Source organism: Mixophyes fleayi, chromosome 6, assembly GCF_038048845.1.
Source record: "Mixophyes fleayi isolate aMixFle1 chromosome 6, aMixFle1.hap1, whole genome shotgun sequence".
Lineage (NCBI taxonomy): Eukaryota > Metazoa > Chordata > Amphibia > Anura > Limnodynastidae > Mixophyes > Mixophyes fleayi.
The window spans coordinates 175,699,359-175,718,435 of NC_134407.1; the positions used below are offsets into that span (position 1 = coordinate 175,699,359).

At 39.9% G+C, this 19,077-nt stretch overlaps 1 protein-coding gene across 8 annotated transcripts in view; it reads right to left on the reverse strand.

Annotated features, from left to right (window-relative positions):
• TANC2 (tetratricopeptide repeat, ankyrin repeat and coiled-coil containing 2) overlaps window positions 1-19,077 on the reverse strand; it is a 347,174-nt gene that overhangs the window by 120,319 nt on the left and 207,778 nt on the right. The window contains exon 1 of one of the 8 annotated variants that reach the window (XM_075177374.1): window positions 15,704-15,821. The exons of the other annotated variants lie outside the window; for them this stretch is intronic. The gene's annotated coding sequence lies outside the window, so the exon portion shown is untranslated. Of the gene's footprint in view, window positions 1-15,703; window positions 15,822-19,077 lie in introns of those variants that run through there. 8 annotated transcript variants of the gene reach the window in all.

Sequence of the window (19,077 nt, forward strand, 5' to 3'; positions counted from 1 at the left end):
TTAAAATAAAAACCACAAAACATGCAGATGACTGGTGGATTAACACCTTCCAGACATAAGGGCATTAAAAGCTTTTCATATCACATAAAGGGTGTGGACAAATTGTGTGGCACATTTAAATATGATTAACAGTTGAATAAGTAAGTACAAAGTTAACCCCCCTCGAATACACACCCAGGATGTACTAGTTATCCTAGGGGCTTATAGACAGCTGCTATCTGTTGTGTTTACATGTAAACAGCAACGCTAATGACAACTGGTTTAGTCACTATGACATAGCTCTCTTGTGTACATAAAACATGTATGAATGTAATGTACAAATTGGTGGAGAAGGATACAGGGTTTTCTTTCCAAACACAAGTTCATTCTATTCACTCCTGCTAGCTGTCCACTTACCATCAGAGGATAAATATCATCAAAATATAAGCTTGTTTTTGCGCTTGTTTGACGGTTGCAGATTTGACGGTTGCAATTTATGTTTATTATAATGGATTTGATTTTAGCAATTTTTATGTTCATCCTTTTCACTATTTTGGACAACACCTTTATACAGCCTTGTATGGGTCATTGCTGCTACAATGGTTCACCAAAAAGAGGCAATTACACCCTAGGATCTCAACCTTTGGTATATGAACCCCAAAAAGATACTTCAGATCATTATCAATATTTATTTATATAGCGCCAACATATTCCGTAGCGATAGGGTCAAGGGATACCTCAGTCTGTTGTATAGAATTCAAAATAACATTTAAATAATAAAAACATAACTAGTCAAATGGGTATTCTAAAAAAATTTAAATGCATATGGACGGTCTTATTATACATTTACTAAATTTAGGGGGCACTATGAATAAATGTGCAGACATTACACTTGCTAATAGATGCCACATAAGTCAATCGTTTGTGACACAGAAGTGTTAAAATACTGTCAGAAATCAACCCAGAATATTTAATAAATAGATGGCTGTTTGAAACCCGAATTGAATTACCACAACTCCTGTGTACATATACAATGTAGCCCTGTTTCAGTGTTCTCCTCAGAACATGCCAGCCAGGTAGTATTGAGAAGTAAAAACGTTGCAGGTAATTGCCCACACCTGCCAGGACTGGTCAGACTGGTGGTCAGTGGTCTAACACACACTGCTGGCTGTAGTGTTCACATAGTGGCTGTTATACTAGGAGAAACAATGGTCTATTCTATAAATATAGGACTATGTTGGGCCAGGTGGAGCACCCAGGAAATAGGTGCTGGGGAGAACATTGCATATTTCATATCTGACCTTAATCTGCCTATAAATTTGTTGAGCCATCCAACCTGGTGCCATGACACACTGTTTGGGAAGCACTGCTCTGTACCTAAATGCCCAAACAAACCTACCACTCTGAACTCTGCACGTTGTAAGCTTACAGTAAATGTTTACACTGCAAACTAAAAATATATATTCGGGATAGTTCACTTGTCCAATGCAGTTGAGGTCATCCTGCATCCTGAATACATTGCTGCCTTTTGTGTGTGTGAAAGAATAAGAGAATTTGAGACTATTTTGCATTAATGACTTCACTGACTTAAAGTATGTTTGGCATATGGCCAACGGGATCAGTGGGGGCTCAGCATGAGCTCCAGGTGACTGGACTGGTTGGATCTGACCACATGTGATACTGGATCTTCCTCGGTTGCATGATCATATGTAATGCTGACTGCACCAAGATACATAATCAAAATGGGGATAAAATACTGTACAGGCTCACCCTAATCCCCAGCCACTCCCACTTTTAATAAAGCCCCACCTGCTTCATGTAGACCACTCCCCTTTCAGGGGAAACCAAATCAGAACTATTGGGACGTATGGGGAACAATTACTAGAATATGTAGAAAATGATCATAGTAGCAGCACATGTAAAACATAACAAAGGGATCGTCAGCCTAAGGCCATCTTCGCTCACAGATCCTTGTTAAAGGCGTCCAGTTCTGTACGGTGAATGTATGCAGGTAAAGACAGCCGTAAGGAGCACAGTTATTTTGTCTGACAGGAAGCACTATAAAGCCAGGAAACACAAGTACTTTTAAATCCCTCTTCTTGTAAGCAACAAAAGGAGGGAAGTGGTAGAAAATCTTTAGCTGAAAAAGGAAACTTATTTCCAAGAAAATCCTTAGAAACAAAAGTTCATGTTCTGAATCAGGAAGGTTATACTTTATAGTGGAATTATTGCAGCCACCAATCCGAAAAGATGCAGAGTGATGGCTGAAATTACATGGATAAGACAAACTATATTAACTCACACTAATGAATGGCAAGTCACATTTTATTTTTATATTATATACATATATACACAGTCTGTGTGGCACTAGAGCTATTTATTTAAATTTTATGGAACATTAAAAGGAAAAACAAATTTACCCTATAAATATAGCACAATATATTGCTTTCGTATTGGTTCAGTGTTCGATAAAAAATAAAATAAAAGGCAACTTGCAAATTGAATTATTCATATTAAAATGGTCAGGCAGCCAATGGTCAGGCAGCCAATGGTCAGGCAGCCAATTAAATGTCCCGAGCAGGTGGGGAAAATATCAGTGTAGGAGCAAGTCTGAAATATGGACGCTCACAGGCAGCACAACCTTTCATTATTTATTACTATATTGTCACTAATGTGCTGTTTTGCTCCAGTTTGATGTGTTTATTCCTGGAGCCTTCCAGATCTCTTTAAGGAGCAAAACTGATTTTGGAACAGATTGAACTTACAATGTGTCCAATACTAACTGGTTGCTGTTGGTTACAATACATTAGGGCACCTAGCTCCATTCTGTTAAACATACCCCAGACAGTTGCTTTCACTTTCTAAACTGCACAAGGAAAATTACAACTTGAATCGTATTGGTTGCAATGGGTGCATTTCTCTAACTATTCTCAAAAGCGACAGTAAGTGTGATCCACTACTTTTAAAGTTATCCCTCCCACTGGTATAATAAATTATTTCATGAATAGCTGAAAGGTATGAGGAGCTGCTATTTCCTGTCCAATACAGGCGTACATTGATATTATACTAGAATAAACTGTCTTTTCCCTTTATTAGTCTGTGTGGATACAAACAGGGTTGGATCTACATCACTACATCACAACCCAGTTGTCCTAGCCACACCCCCTTATACAGGACATTTATATATGCCTGCCACAAAGCAGCACTAATGAGTACACACTGTATTTACATCCAGTCACTCAACTTCCATTGTAAACAAATACGTTTTAAACAATGAAAATAATAATGAAAGTTAAAGCTGGCGACAGCTCTTTTACAGAGATTGCAAAAGTAGCACTGAACCACAGCAACCAATCAGTAACTCCCTTTTGTCTGTGCACCACAAGTTAGACAATGAAAGGAAACTTAGCAAAATAGCCCTTGGCATCAAAATAAAAATATTGCTGTATAATAGCAAAAAAGTGATTCAGGAGGAAAATAATGTGCGAGTACACAGACATAAATGCCCACATATTCATCAATACGAGTATGTGGCACATTGAAGTATAGACAGTACAATATGGTAGGAAATCTCTGCTCCAAAGAGCTTACAATCTATAAGGTAATTTCTGAGAAGATACAATATACACTTGAATTTGCTTCCGTTTACTATTTTATTTAACAGGTATCTCCAGCTCTCCACAGAAATAGTTAATATTTGCACTCTTTCAACGTCAGCTGTATGTCAGTCACACAGCTGGATTAATTCCAGACTGCTGCAGATCAATTCAGAGCCTGTGTAAGGCCTTTAGGTGGAGCGGCTGCAACCTTGCTATACTTTTCGCAAGATCAGCATGTCGGTAAGTAACGACAGCCTCCAATTCCTGGAATGACAAGGACCACACGAAGGAAAGAGAACGAGACTAGCTTAACTGACCCATATAAACTAATCCTGAGCCCGCAGCTAGTGACTAAGCAGTTTGTGTAAGGCCTGTATAGGAAACAAAGAGTCCTCTCTTCCCCCCTTGGTGTTCTGCCATCTTATCCAGAGGCGGCAAAAGATGAGGTGAGGTTTTACGTAAGTCACTGCTCTGCTCTCACTGCAGCTGAATAATATGTAACATTGAACCTGAGGAGGAGACAGCTACAGACAGGAAGTGACTTGCAAGCAGGCTGTGCGGGGAGAACAAAGAGATCAGGGAACATGGTGTCATACAAAATCCTGCCTCAGACTCTTCTTACATAGAGATATATCTCAATGTTTTCTGTGTATAAGGCTATTGCTGGCTTCAGACTAAGCACCGTCTTGTTAATGATTAATCCATTTTTAAGCCTAATTGTCAGACAACTGCAGCAAGTATGGGCCCAAAAAAGACAGTCAACCCTGATCAATAACCGATAAGGAGCCATCAGATGCAGTTAGACCAAAGTAACTGTGTCTAGTCCAATCATGTGTGGCTAAATGTGACAAAGATCCAGCAGCAGGATCTAGCATCTGGATTGGCCAGTACAAGTATGTAAATAACTTGGGTGGAGTAAGACAAGCCGAAAAGCAAAAATTGGAAGGGCATCTGGTGTATTCTACAAGCTCTACGGCTGTGATGGGCAATTATTCAAGAATCACATGTGCTGCCCTCCAACCTTCAAAAGGGCCACACATTACCCTTAATTTTAAGAATTATAAAAATAAAGCCCCAATAGAATCTCTACACCCCCATCATTCATCAAAAAATGCCCCCACATGCCCCTCATTTGGTCCAAAATTCCACCATGCGCCATAACAAGCACTCAATCCCTCATTTTCATAAAATGCCCCCACATTCTCCTCATTTGCTCCAAAATTCCACCACAAAAACTCAAAACTCTAATTGCCATAAAATGGCCACCACATGCCCTAAGATCCAACATATACCCCAAGTCCTCCACAAGCCACACACAGCTCCCCACAAAAACTCAGAGCTCTGTACATACCCCTCATACTTCCTACTTGCCCCTCATACCTCCCTACACGACACCCAGGCCCTCTACATGCCACCCAAACCTTCCCACATGCCACACACATACCATTCAGACCTCTGTACATGTAAACCACATACCTCTCAGTCCTCCCCCAAACGCTACTCGAACTTCCCAACTCAATAGCTTATCTAGTGCAGCCCAGAGCCTGCAGAGGAAGGAGGAAGAGCACATGGTGCATAGAGCACTGCACTGCTCCTCCTATGATTTCATTATAAGAAAGCAGAGAATAAACCAGAGCGGGGCACAGAGCAGGAGGCCCACCGAGGCTTCTCTGCAGGCGAAGTTTCAGAGGGCCACTTGTTTCCTACCACTGCTTTACAACCTCCTAGTCAAATGATGAAGTATCAAAAGAACAAAAATCCCACAAACTTCCACTTCACTGGCCTATATTTTCCAAAGAAGTTCTGGTGTTGCCCACCACAGACAAACAGATTCTAAAGATCATTTTTTAGTACTCTTTAGAAAATAAAAAGTATTAGTTTATACAGTTACACATAAAATACTTCAGCTGTGGTCTTCTATCTTGTGTTTTCAGATTTCCCTCACTGTAAAACATGCCACCTTTCTGTACTTTGCTTCACAGCCTCAATGTTCTAGAAGATTTACTTTCTCACATAATTTCACTCCTTCACACAATATATTTAAACACTGGGGCACAGAAAAACGATGACAGAAAAAAAAAAAAAAAAGTATTAAGCGCACCTGTTCCTTATATAGAATGGAGACAGCAGTTTAGTGGGACATGACCAATATTAGGCGAATGCTGGGTACTAGTGGGATCACTGAGGCACTGGATTAGTCACTGTGCCTGGCTAGGCTGCATTCTCGCTTTGTAGAAATTAACCTATAAATGTGTTTCACAGAACATGTGTAGATAAATAATAACGTGACTATATATCCCATTTTAAAAAAGGCTGTGTTTTCCTATTAAACTGTCACAGACATGTTAAATAAAAAATAAAAAAATAAGTGCAGCTTCCCCACTCTCTGGGAATACAATGGATCTAAAACAAAAAGGTTCCATGAACAATACACTTGCAACTCTTAATTCTGAATACCATTAACACTAATGAACACTTTCAGAAGATGGTAGAAGATTAATTAAGTACAAACCTGTTTGACTATTGTCTATAGAACCTGTGATCTATGGATGACTCAGAGACTATGTACTATGACACCCAACACTGGCTTAATCACACCAAAGACCGCCAGTGCCAGGTCTGCTGGATAAAGTCATTCTGTCAGCCATGTGATGTCCTGCAAGTGGAGCTATCTTGTTAGCATTTGCTAATTGCATCAGAGAAATGTGATTAGCAGAAACAAGGCTTATATGACAGTGCTACATTTGCAGTCTTGCTAATAACGCCACCACAGAATGTGAAGGATGATCAGCATAAATGCTCTCTTCTTACCTGGAGTGACATTTCGGCTAGTTTTCACCTTATACCTTCCATTTCACCCATAAATTAGAAAAACTGAAATAAATAATAAAGGTGCTTACTTAATAGCTTGTGCCAGCTCCACATGGAAGTCATTCAACTCATCTACTACCCTTTATCTGTAGTATTTTGAGGACATGACCCTTTTCACCCTTTGTGCATGCATATAATTTGATCATAAATCCCTACAGGAAGTTGCAGCACAGACTGTAAAGGCGGCTGACATTACTAGCTATCCCCAAGCTCGGCTCACCTTACCTGACCTCCCTTCTTGTGCTAGATTTCAGATGTTCTTTAATATTATATTAGTGCTTGAATTTTTCTTAAGAATGCTATACAGGTCTCTAGAGAATAGACTACGGAGGGAAACACAAGGGTAAGACAAGGAGGTAGGCACTATGTATTAGACAAAAGAACTGTATAATTTCCCTATATTCCATGTAGAGGTTAAAAAATATAATAATTTTTGCTTAAAGTATGATATTTAGATGTAAAATTGACAAAAAGGCGGTTGGACCTTGGACAGGATGGAGCGCCTCTGAATGTCTTTCTTGAAACACAACGGGACCTCCTAATCCTACTAAGTTGCTTTTCCTGATCTAGTATGTTGGTTTGTCTGCAGCAGTTTGGGACAAGTTTGGAATATGTTTTGTAAGGAGAAAGACATTTCCTACTTCACAAAAATATTAACTAGTTTGTAGCTGGAAAACTTTTCAGGGCAGGGACCTAGAAAATACTAATCAATCATGCAGTCTTTGAATTTAACATAAATTGTTTTAGAGGGACAATTTGCCTATTTGTTAGACCAGATCTGCCCAAAACTATTGCAGCTTGGTCCAAACAAGTCTAGCAATCAAGTTCAATCTGTCCTCAGGATCAATGAGCTGCTAGCAGAGACTGCAAAAGCAGGCAAGCTAATGACAATCTGCTGTTCGGACCAACTGGATCCCATGTGGATATATCTCTGCAGTTAAAGGGAAAGTGATTGCACTGAGCCAATAAATGGCTAAATTGCACACATAGAGAAGGCTCTGGACCAATTCATTCCAGAGGTTGTACAGGGGTAGAAGATAGGTCTGACATTGTGGGTCACAGAGGTCTAATCTTTCAGAATATTCAATGTTTCTACAGCTGCCGCCTGCACAGAGCTCTTTAAATCAGAACTAATCTGATGTGGCAGACTCATAAATATTCATATGCAATATATTTATGCCCGGTGTCACCGTGCATCTGATGGACAGCAGGGATATTAATGCGGATAAATCAGCGTCTCTCGCCCAATAATTATTCACAGCTGCATGTCAAGGGCCAAGCACCATCCTTACTATCATTACTAAATACAGAGTAATAAAATAATATTCAGTGCACACATTAGGTCATATATCAGATTTATTTTATCCCTATTTGCAGGCTATGTGCAAACTCGAGTCAATGTACATGCCAAATTTATACCTGCTCTTTCATATTTTGGTCCTTCCTTGGTCTGACCACACCCCCGAGGCTTAGGAGGGGGTCTAAGCTGCATATAGGAAGGTCTAAGCAGAATGTGGGGAGATCTGGGAGCATGTGGGAAAGTCTGAGGGGCATGTGTAGGCATTTTGTGACAACTGGGGGTCTGAGTGGCATGCAAGTGGCATATGGAGGCATTTTGTGACAAGTGGCAGATCTGAGTGGCATATGGTGGATCTCTGGCGCAGGTGGGCATGTGGGTGCATTTTGGAATGAGTGATGTAGAGGTGCAGATGTTGTTTTTTGGCTATTTTTTTTATTCTTGAAATTAAGGGTACTGGTTGCATATGCGGCCCTTGAACAGTGCTTGGGTCAGGGGTGCAGCGTCTTTTTGGAAAGTTCATGAAAACTTTAATAATTAGATACATAGACATAAATTGAACACAATACTTATGTTTGCTGGATAAATAATGGTGCTCCATATGTATTCGAGATACAACGTTACCATTTTCCATGATAAGGTGGTGGCTATGGGAGTGCATGGATAACATTTTATTTTTACCACAAAGAAACTGTCCTACAACATTATTATACTTGACATCATCAACATTTATTTATATAGCGCCAGCAAATTCCGTAGCGCTTTACAATTGGGAACAAACACTGATAAGACAATACTGGGTAATACATACATACAGAGAGGTAAGAGAACCCTGCTCGCAAGCTTACAATCTATAGGACAATGGGAGTTTGAAACACAAGGGCATGTGCTACATCATATTGCACAATGGACTAGCTAGTACGCAAAGGTAAAAGTATTGAGTGGGCTGTGTGTGTAGCAATGTTGGTCAGAGGGTTGTTGTCTTGCGTTAGCAGTGTAGAGGATGGTAATAGGGTAATCTAGGGAAATTAAGATGGTGGTTGAGGAATATCATAACCTTGTCTGAAGAGGTGGATTTTCAGTGAACGCTTGAAGGTTTGAAGACTAGAGGAAAGTCTTATTGTGCGTGGGAGGGAATTCCACAAATTGGGTGCAGCCCGGAAAAAATCCTGTAACCGAGAATGGGAGGATGTGATGAGAGTGGAGGAGAGACGTAGATCTTGTGCAGAACGGAGGTGTCGAGTAGGGAGATATTTTGAGATAAGTGAGGAGATGTATGTCGGTGCAATTTTGTTGATGGCCTTGCATGTTAGAAGAAGAATTTTATATTGGATTCGTTGATATACAGGCAGCCAATGTAGAGACTGACAGAGTGGCTCAGCAGAGGAAGAACGGTTAGTAAGGAAAATCAATCTAGCCGCTGCGTGCAAAATAGATTGTAGGGGTTCTGACTTTGGGAAGACCAGTAAGGAGGGAATTGCAATAGTCGATGCAGGAGATGGAGTGCATGAATTAATGTTTTTGTGGTATCTTGTGTCAGATATGTGCGTATTCTTGACATGCTCCATATAAGTTAACACATGTGATTGTTACAATAACGTGGACACACTTTACATAATCCACAACATAAATAAACCAAAATACATAACAAATTACAAGAAGATATATAAATAACTGATTCACACATCTCTGCGGTTTTGTAGAAATGATTTCGGTAAAGTAACAATTGTCAACAGGACGAAACAAGAAAAGATCTCATTATCAAGGCAGGTTAAGTGGAATAAACTTATCTAAACGCTTTTGCTGGAGGCCCATGGGTAAATGTATCAAGCTGAGAGTTTTCCGAGGGGTTTGAAAAGCGGAGATGTTGCCTATAGCAACCAATCAGATTCTAGCTATCATTTTGTAGAATGTACTAAATAAATGATAGCTAGAATCTGATTGGTTTTTCAAACCCGCCGGAAAACTCTCAGCTTGATACATTTACCCCCCCCAGAGGCAGACACAAATGTATACCACAAGGTTAAAGTATAAGTCCATCTCTCCTTTACATAATTTTCAGGAATAAAGCCACAACATAGTTGTATAAAGGCTATGTGGGGCATTGCACTGTATCATTAGATTGTGGTAATAGTTTTGGTGCATTTGGTACACCAAGCAACAAAATAGGGCTCATTTAGCAAAGAAATCTTTTTTGCGTAATCTGAAAACCTTTCTGCACTGCGCATGTGCACCAAAAAATGTGCATGCATATGTCTAGATATAGCTTTTTGCATACCGTTCATTTGTGTCTCCTTGTACAGAACGGGATCCGGCAAGAATAGATTGAGTACAGTCTAGTATTCACATTACACAACTAGGAGGCATATCATATGCAAGCACTATGTAGTCAATTGGCTGCTTGCGTACTGACTCCTTCATTAGTGTCATGCCTATAATATAAGAAATAGGGTCTGTCCTTTTGCTTGACATAAATGGCATTTTTTATTTGGAATACTGCAGGAAACAAGATTCCCATTTGATTGTTAAAGAGAAAAATGTGGCCCTGTACCCCTAACTGCATTAAATGTTAAATGAATGAACCACAGTGTGCCTATATATTAATGTATAAATGTAAGTGTTTTATATGTCAATTGAAAAGCACACAAAATTTGCTGGCACTATATAAATAAATGCTGAGGATGATATGCTGAATATTATGTGTGGTAGCAGGGAGATGGCTGCCCTGGGGTCTAAGCTACAGTTCGTCTGGGGGCAATAGTGGGTTGAAGGAGGAGGTACTCTGGAGCAGGTCTCCTGGAAGATTTAAAGATAAACTTCCCATTCCACACTTAATGGCACCAAAGGTGGAGAGGTGGCCTCAAATACCCCAACTACTAATGCAAAAACTGTGAACCAGGCTGAATTCACGTATAAGATATGTGAATAAACCTATACTGGTTTAAGGGACAGGTGGCTAGATTTAGCATGTAGAAACTGTATAAAAAAGGCTACAATGCCCCATGTAACATTATCTATGTATCTGTGTATGTATCACCACTGTGGTGTAAAACATCTCGTTTAAGAGCTATTACTGAGCTATAAACACAATTTCAGGGGCAGAAAGGAGAGGGGATAGCAGCTTTGGGAATATCTCAGGTACATGTATTTCAGTGGTATCACTTGCACCTGCTACAGGTCTGGTGAAAGTGACGATTACAAGTGATGACGGTCACACATACTTGCCAGCTTTGGCTAGATTGAATACTGGAGATCCGGGGGGGAGGTGGGCTTTTGTGTGTGTGTGTGTGGGGGGTAGGGGGCACTTGGTGAATAGTGCCACTTAGCCCCGCCTCCTAAATCAACAATCATTTCTGGCCTATTCTGGCAGGTTGTATGGCCAAGGTGACACGTGAATCACATCACTAAGCCCCGCCCCCTCCATTTAACTTTCCTAACTGCACCGGAATCCGGGAGGTTGCCCTGCTCTCCCGGGAAATGCGGGAGTCTCCCAGATGTTCCGGGAGAGTAGGCAACTATGCGGTCACGTAAGCTTGCGATTAAGAGCAACTTGAAAAAATTCATTTTATGTACTGTAGGAATTAATAACATCCCGATTAATGTATTTCATGGGGGGAAAAAAAAAGTGTTTTTTTGTTTTTTTTTAGGTTTTATCATTAACTACTATATTATTAAAAGGAGACAATAACTGAATGCTTTTTTTTTCCTGTGTGTTCTGCTGGGACTTTACATTCTGCTTATGTATTGTACATATCCTGCAGTGTGTTGTGTCTCAATACAGCAAGTGCCATATACACAGAGCATACCTACACCCGTATTCAACAAGAGACGTTTCTTCAGATCAGCTTCTTATGAGGATTTTCAGTACTAATACTACAGATTTCAATTACTTGCCTTAAATGGAGTTCGGAAGCTTATTTATGAAAAAATAAACATATAGGGCCTGATTCATTAATAAAAGTAAGGCAAAAAAAGGAGTACATTTTCTCCTGGACAAAGCCTTGTTACAATGCAAGGGGTGCAATTTTTTTTTTTTATTTTACACATAATTTAAATACGGTCTGTTTTTTCATGTTGCACACAAATACTTGATAGCTTATGTACAAAATCCCAAATATAAATCTGCCATCACATTTTAAATTTACCTCCCCCTCCAATGCAACATGGTTTTGCCAAGGTGTAAGGTTACGAATACTTTTTTTGCTTTCCTTTGTGAATCAGGCCCATAGAGTTTACCATGTGAAGGGGAGGGTCTAGTCTTTTATGGCTCAATTGTATAAGACAAGAATTCCACTGCACAAATATATAATTAAACAGGTACTACACAACAACTTTTGCCATTTCCACAATTAACAATTCAATAATATTTTTTCTATAACTATGTTATATTCTGGGGAAAATAAACCAACAAACTTCCTTTTGAAATAATGTGAGTTTGTTTTGTAAATGTTCTGCCACTGCCTCTAGCCAGCAGAATTACCAGCATTAAAACGGAAGAGAAGTCATACCTGGCAACGTTCCTCCCAAGATCTGCAAGTTTAACTTGTAAATATTTGAAAGCCTTCTCCCATTGAGGGCACAGCGGCTGCGCAGTAATTACAATCAAGTCAGCCAGCCAGACATGAATTATAAATGGCTACGGGCTGGCGTCTCTCCATGCCTCCTCTCATAGGGAATGCCCTGATCAGAGGCAGATACATTTCTCTGGGCCTGACTGTAGGGCACTGGCTGCAAATAACACGGAACAGCAGCCTCATTAGCTGCTGTACACAACAAGGCAGCTTTGCAGCCTCTTAGTGACAATTACCCATATTTCCTACATATAAGCTTCCCCAGTAATGTGTGAAAAAGATGACACATGCCTCAGCACACAGATGTACAAAAAGTCTATTTAATGGGCATAGGATGCCACAAACCTAGAAAATATATGGAAGACACCGGAGGCGGTTTTACAGCTAAGCAAAGAAGCCTCCACAGTTGCAGGAGGCCCTTAGACCAGAACTGTCCCTGGTTCCAATATTGTTCTCACTGTTCTATAACTGGCTACAATATTCAAACTGAATGAACCGAGGGATCCAGGCTTGCTTCTTCCCCACACTTCTAACTTCATAAGTCTGTCTACCCTCGATACAGCTGGACATTATTAAACATCAGTGAAACAGCTTATATATCTATTTTCTGGAGAAACCAGATTGAAATGCACAGGGACTTTCATAGGGACTTTTGCAATTTCCTGCCTGCGGAATATACTTCCCTTTTCCTCTTGCAGCCTGTATTCACAGAGCACACAACTGCAGAAAGACAGAATATCTCAGCATCAATGAACTGAATCAATTTGGACTCCTCTTATAACTGTATGCGTTCCAGATCCCGCACGCTCCCTCTGAACGCCTGTGTGAGCATACAGTTAAACTGTTTAGAATCCAATTAGAGACGGCTGCAGGTTAGATCAGCTCTGTGCCCTACCTCCCACATAGTCATCTTCTCACATATACAAAACAGTTAAAAATGTGTGAAGGCAGAGGGAAATTAGGGAGGTGGTGCCGAGGAGTGTCATCACACCAAGGACAGGGTTATTTTGAAGAACTACTGAATATCACCTCAGTCCAGCTGCTGATCCCAGTGATTTCAGCAGTCCTTGCTGGAGCCATCTCGGTTTCTCCTTTGGTGAATTCTGTGGTGACAGCTATAACTTCTGTGGACAAGTGTCCCGGCTCTTTGTGCAGCAGTAAGTATGATGTCAAACAAATATATTGTACACAGAATTACTCTGAGCTGGTGGATAAGCACAAGACTACCCATGCAGTGCAAGAGTAAAAGCCTTCTCCAGAACACAAACAGGAAGGATGCACAGGTTAGTGTAAATGGTGTAGGACAGTCAGATTTCTAGAACAACTAGTTCATCTTTCATGTCTCCACCACCCCCAACCTCTTAGATTATAAACTAATTTAGGCAGGGCTTTCTACCTTCTGTTTCATGTCATGTGTTTGCAGTATGACCCCCTCAGTGTACAGTGCTGTGCAATATGTCAGCACGTTATAAGCAAAGGATAATAACATACTCTCTAAACTGCAGTCCATAAAAAAAAAAATCATTAATGAGTAAATGGTAATTATGCAGAAATACTAATTTTAAAAATCTACATTTCGTATAATAAAGTTAAAATAAGGGTAATCCCATGTCTGAACAAATGCGAATAGCAAATCATGGGGAACACAAAGTACATGACTTATGCAAAGCACAGAACACAGAATGTAATCAGGTTGTCCGTCAAAACTTTGCTCGCGAATAGGCAGTTTCTACAAAGGGTATCTGCTGCTTAAATAACTCTCAATAAAACATTCAGTGCAGATTTAGTTTAAAGACGTTATTTGTAAGTGTCCAGTAAAAAGGTATAGAGTAGTCCTGATGCGCGGGACAGTCCCTTTACATCAGAACCGTCTGCCTAAAACAGAACCGCTGGGAGTTATGGTGAATGTCATGTGTTTTACTAGCGGACGTGAAATAGAAACCAGTGTTTCCATGACATCATAGCCACTCTGCATGGTATTTACTGGCATTCAGGTACATTTGGTTTTTCTGAAGGCATCCTGTGTTTACCCACAAGAGAAGCCTACAGTGACCTCCAATGACCTCAAAAAGCTAACAAAGGCATACAACAAGAACACCAGAGGATATAAGGCCTTAAGACAGGAGTGGAAAGTCCTAACACCAGACTCTATAGTAAAACAGTGCTGGACCCCAGTAAAGGTGCAACTGATCTAGGACTATAAAGAAAGCAGTTGATCTATAGGGTAATCCTAAATAATTAACATAATAATTACCTAGAGGTAGGAGCAAAAGGCAAACAAAAGTGCCTTGTGCCTCAGTGATGTCACTGGTTCCTACTGAATATATAGGCTGCATTCTCATGACTATTGATTCAGCACATAAAATGGCAGCCAGCAGACTGGTCCACTTTAAAATCCCTAGTTTAAAAATAGATCATTACATCTGCACATGCATAAAAGAAAAATGTAAAAATAAATCATTGTATTAATCCACATGATGCCGAGTGGGTATAACGTTTAAAAGTCAGAATAATACACTATTCCCTATTGCTATTTCCTCCCACACTAAATGGGCATACAAGTGCTGGCTTTTACCTATGTTATATGTTATCCCGGTAGCAGGGCTCCTAGAGGAGCAAGTAGTTTCACACTGAAAATAGGAAGCAACAGAGAGCTGGTAAATATATTTCTCGGCTGGTAATCTAGCAGCAATGTCAGAGGACCAGTGATTCAGCAATATTGTAGTGACAAGCTAGACTGTACATAGAAAGCCTTACATGCCTGCACTGTACATAGTGACCTTATAGCCAGATAAACTAACATGGGGCAGAAAAAACAGCAAGCGGGGGACTTCTTATTAATTGCCAAACAGTACCATGATTATTTGCCCCAAAATATCACTACAGCAGGAATCAACACAAAGACATGAGCTGTTTAGTATCACACTCTGGGGACCATGAGGGGGCACTCAAAATAGATGCCCAGGACAGTGCTAAGGGGCATATGCCAACATGACTAGAAACCCACATTAAAGCCATGACATGTCAGTGCCCTAAACGTCCAAGCTAGTTAAACCTTGGAGTGTGGAACATGCCAATGCAAGAACTTACATGCATCAGCTACTCTGTACTATAATGGGAGAAATAAATCAAGTGTAAAAGATCTTGGGTCTTACTACTTCATCAAATACCCATAATGGTTCATTACAAGCAAAGTGGCACCTATACGCTGCATGGTACAGATACATTTCTCAGATATATAGATATACACTACAAAGCTGCATCAGCTAACACTGGAAGCTTCTAAAGGTCAATAGGCAGAGTACCACTATAAACATAGCCAACAACCACTGACTGATACATGCATACAGTTCACAGCTAACTAAGGAGGAAAAGTACGTTCTCACCTCAGTCAAAACGGACAGAAGCACTGCACCATTCTGCTGGGCTGATAGAGGACGTTGGAGGAGGAGAGAGGCAGAGCTGCACATTTGGTGCCAGCCTCTTACTGCAGTGTGTGCACCGAAGCAGACGCTCAGGTATCTACGCACCAGCCTTACAGCAGCAGACACACAGTGTGCCTCCTCCGCAGGGGGTGTAGACACTTTCCTTTTCCATTAACCCATGGACTTGAGCACCTCCTCTGCAGCTGGGACAGTGCAGAGCAGTCAGAGCACCTTCAGGGAGCTGAGAGTGTAATATACTATCCCTAAGAGGGATACATTTTTACATAGAGACCTATCAGAATATTGGTTACTGCACAACCAATCTAAGTCACTGCAGTACAGAAAGCATCAAATATGCACCAGAGGGGAGATCAGAAAGAACAGTCACAGAAATGTAACAAAACGCAGACTTTTTCTTCTTCATCACAAACTAAGCAGTGCTCAGGGAACAGAATATAAATCATATGCTGTTATTTTAATTTTCTGCTATTGTGTGTTTCTCAAATCACATATTTCTGGATAAAATAATGGCGGAAGGAGTGTTGAATTAAGGGGTACACAAGTTTAGAGTGAGTGGAATCAGCTTGTAACATGTTAAAGACAATTTTGCGCATCCAAAGCAGCTTCACGATTTTGGATACAAATAAGAACACATTAAAAAAAAATGTTGTGAACATCATGTACCTCTCACACAGTCATACAGTCCGCGCTCTATTCTACCCCTTCATTTCACTTTTATACTCCACAGTAATCCTATTAAAGGATTTTATTTATTTGCTGACAGAATTTCCTTTATTGCTTTTAATCAGAATCATAGCATGTTCCAGAAGGTGAATATCATCTTTAAAGTGTGCATGAACCTATAAAAAAAAATAAAAATAAAATAACACTGCTGTAATATAGAGATATAGAAAACCAATAATTGGTTATGTGTGGTATACCGCAACAGGCACATTGTCATGGGAAATAGATTTATATAGCTCAACATCATCTATCAATGAGCAGAGTTAATTATCTCATTCCTTATGAAAAAGTGACATATACACACACACACAGCACTGCAAACACTGGGAGTAATTCTTGCTCTAATGCAGATGTAGTATTACACCAGCAGCAACTGCTTTTGTTTCTGCCATAAATGTCTAAATTCTGGTCAACAGTCAATCAACAGATTAATTCTAGAACTGTGAAATATCTTCCTTACTTTCATCATTAACCATCATTCTAGCTATTCAAGTTCATTCCGATTCCTATCCAGTGAAATTAATAATGACTATGATTACAACATTTATATTTCTAATTGATAGTTATTACTCTCATGGCTGGAAGCCAATGCACCTGCAGTCAGTCACAACTGTTCAATCACCATTTCACTTTGTTTGATCATTAACCTGTTCATTTTTACAAAGTACTTTAACTTACATTGATGTTTTCCTCCTGCTTAAGTGCTATTTTAGAAGGTTATGTATTTCTGAGATAATGTAATATATATATATATATATATATATATATATATATATATATATATATATATATATATATATATATATATACATACATACATACACACAGACACAGTTCTCAGAGGGGCTAAGGGCCACAGCACTAACCCACCTATACTGTTTCTAAACCAATGGCACAGCGCAGACACTCAGGTTCTGCTGGTAACGTTGTATTCCAGTGATGCTGTGATAAAGCAGCCACCTTCTTTCTGTATACTCTGTTCTGCCAATTTACATTCACCTGATCTCACAGGGACATCACTCCCAGCCAAGACGTATGAAAACCTTCTCAACCGGCTGCTCGCTGCTGCTGGAAGCCAGATGACATTCCAAGAATGGATGGCCAGATGCCATGGATAGCAAATTCACAGGACTATTCAAATCCAAGTCATCAATAACAGAAGTTTGTGTAAATTGAGGTCATGACGTAAACTCTGATTTATCTTAATATCTCTGGCTAGAATCTTCTCTTTTTAAGTTCCCTTTCCTAATCCTACAGTTTAGTAAGTCAAACAAGCTAAATGACACAAAATCAAATCACAACAGTTCTTTGATGTCATCTTCCTGCACTCCATTAAGACACATGTTCTGACAGGTTTATAGATGTAGGGCAGATCTGCAAAGTTGCTTTCAAATGAGCGCACAAACGGCAGGTTTAGGCTGCATGTGGCTCTCCAGCTATTGTTGCAATACATTTCCTAGGATCTTTTATTATCTAGTCTGCTCTAAAATGTGATTTTATAAACAAAATGGCAATGGAGTGTAATAACTTACCAAACATTTACTGAATTAACTTGTGAACAGCAAAACCTTCAGCTTATGCCAGAGTACAAAAAAAAATACATTTTAAAAAAACACACAAGAGGAATCATGTACACAATAATCAATATTTCCCATTAAGAAGAATACATTGGTGAGTGCAAGAACGCTTAACTATTTTTTAACATCACAAAGTAAAAATTTTCAAGGAATTACCGTTGGGCTGAAAAGGTGCAAGTTAGTCTTACCTACTCTGTTATATGGGAGCCTTGACGTCATCCCACTTGGCACGGAATTACTTCCATCCCTAGGGTTGGATTGAGCAATTTTGTACATCATATCAGCATTGTGGTATAGACTTAACATACATTTTGTTGGCTAAGCCAATGTGTAACAAGCAGCTAGTACGTAGTTAGTTCATCATCATTTATTTATATAGTGCCACTGATTCCGCAGCGCTGTACTGCAAACTCACATCAGACCCTGCCCCCATTGGAGCTTACAGTCTAAATTTCCTAACATACACACAGACAGACAGACAGACAGACAGACAGACAGACAGACAGACAGACAGACAGACAGACAGACAGACAGACAGACAGACAGACAGACAGAGAGAGAGAGAGAGAGAGAGAGAGAGAGAGAGAGAGAGAGACACACACACACACACTAGGGTCAATTTTGATAGCAGCCAATTAACCTACTAGTATGGTTTTTTTCTGGAGTGTGGGAGGAAACCGGAGCACCCAGAGGAAACCCATGCAAACACGGGGAGAACATACAAACTCCTCACAGATAGGGTCATGGTCAGGAATCGAACTCTTGACCCCAGTGCTGTGAGGCAGAAGTGCTAACCATTTAACCACCGTGCTGCCCAAAACAGTGGGCAGTTCCACTGGCTTAGCCCACAGAATGTATGTATGTATGTATGTATGTATGTATGTATGTATGTATGTATGTATGTGACAGGAAAACTATAAGAATTTACATACTAACAGTGTCTTATATTATTATTTTCCCAGAAACACAAGTTTTCCTATATGCGTCTGCACTTTTGCTCCTGGTCTATATCAC